Source organism: Triticum dicoccoides, chromosome 5A (genome assembly GCF_002162155.2).
Source record: "Triticum dicoccoides isolate Atlit2015 ecotype Zavitan chromosome 5A, WEW_v2.0, whole genome shotgun sequence".
NCBI classification, from domain to species: Eukaryota; Viridiplantae; Streptophyta; class Magnoliopsida; order Poales; family Poaceae; genus Triticum; species Triticum dicoccoides.
In genome coordinates this window covers 341,757,156-341,759,343 of record NC_041388.1, presented here as the reverse complement: position 1 = coordinate 341,759,343, position 2,188 = coordinate 341,757,156, and positions in this window count along the sequence as shown.

The window sequence follows — 2,188 nt, the reverse complement described above, 5'->3', positions numbered from 1 at the left end:
AGTGCTTCTACTACAAAGGGAGTGCTCACTGGAAGCGGAACTGCCCCAATTATTTGGCGGATAAGAAGGATGGCAAGGTGAACAAAGGTATATGTGATATACATGTTATTGATGTGTACCTTACTAATGCTCATAGTAGCACCTGGGTATTTGATACTGGTTCTGTTGCTAATATTTGCAACTCAAAATAGGGGCTACGGATTAAGCGAAGATTGGCTAAGGACAAGGTGACGATGTGCGTGGGAAATGGTTCCAAAGTCGATGTGATCGAGGTCGGCACGCTACCTCTACATCTACTTCGGGATTAATTTTAGACCTGAATAATTGTTATTTGGTGCCACCTTTGAGCATGAACATTATATCTGGATCTTGTTTGATGCGAGACGGTTGTTCATTTAAATCTGAGAATAATGGTTGTTCTATTTATATGAGTAATATCTTTTATGGTCATGCACCCTTGAAGAGTGGTCTATTTTTCATGAATATCGATAGTAGTGATACACATATTCATAATATTGAAGCTAAAAGATGCAGAGTTGATAATGATAGTGCAACTTATTTGTGGCACTGCCGTTTAGGTCATATTGGTGTAAAGCGCATGAACAAACTCCATTCTGATGGACTTTTGGAATCACTTGATTATGAATCACTTGGTACTTGCGAACCATGCCTCATGGGCAAGATGACTAAAACGCCGTTCTCCGGAACTATGGAGTGAGCAACAGATTTGTTGGAAATCATACATACTGATGTATGTGGTCCGATGAATGTTGAGGCTCGCGGCGGGTATCATTATTTTCTCACCTTCACAGATGATTTGAGCAGATATGGGTATATCTACTTGATGAAACATAAGTCTGAAACATTTGAAAAGTCCAAACAATTTCAGAGTGAAGTGGAAAATCATCTTAACAAGAAAATAAAGTTTCTACGATCTGATCGTGGAGGAGAATATTTGAGTTACAAGTTTGGTCTCGTTTGAAACAATGCGGAATAGTTTCGCAACTCACGCCATCCAGAACACCACAACGTAATGGTGTGTCCGAACATCATAATCATACTTTACTAGATATGGTACGATCTATGATGTCTCTTACTGATTTACCGCTATAGTTTTGGGGTTATGCTTTAGAGACGGATGTATTCACATTAAATAGGGCACCATCTAAATCCATTGAGACGACGCATTATCGCGGTGTACGGATGTCGCTTGACAAAAGAATTTCAACAAGAAATAATAGTAGATAAGTGTTATATAAATCCACGTGTTGTATTTAAATAGTACGTCGATGCGTGTGAGTATATGTAATGTGGTAAAAAGGAAATATGACTATGGAACCTGCTGGGACCAGGAGGGGAGAAGCTGTGTGCAGATTCGGGGTATAGTCGGATGGTCATCGCGGGGAATATCTAAGGATTCCCTTGTGCGTTCGAGCTGCTTCTATATCACCAGTCCTGGTCTACGGAAAGTTGAACCTGCAAACAAAATGTAAGAAATGCTTGTGTGTCGCAGAGCGGTTGACCCGCGGTATGTGGCATGTCCTGGCCTTCGCCGGAGTGTTTAATTGAGCTCTCGACGAGTCGGGCTATCCTGGCGCGAAGTAGCTCGAAGTCCTTTGGCTGTGTCCGGGAGTCGGGCCGTCGACTCGAGATTCGGTTGGAAGGTGCCACTTGTAGCTTCTGCTGTTAAAGCAGCGGTATACTCCTTGGTGCCGAGGGAAAGTTTGGCCTTGCCATTAACCATGATGACGCCGCGCGGACCGGGCATCTTGAGCTTATGGTAGGCATAATGTGGTACCGTGTTGAATCGAGCGAACGCGGTTCGTCCGAGCAGTGCCTGATAATCACTACAAAAGGCGACGATGTCAAAGATTAACTCTTCGGCACGGTAGTTGTCTGGTGATCCGAAGACTACCTCAAGGGAGATGGAGCCTGTACAGCTGGCCTCCGCACCCGGTATAATACCTATGAAGGTGGTTTTAGTGGGCTTGATCACCGAACAATCGATGCCCATCTTGCGCACTATGTCCTGGTAAAGCAGGTTTAGGCTGCTACCTCCATCCATAAGGACTTGTGTGAGGTGGAACCTGTCAATTATTGGGTCGAGGACTAGTGCGGCTGGACTGCCCTGATTGGTGTTAACCGGACGATCCGTGCGGTTGAAGGTGATCGGCCCTAGTTTATATTG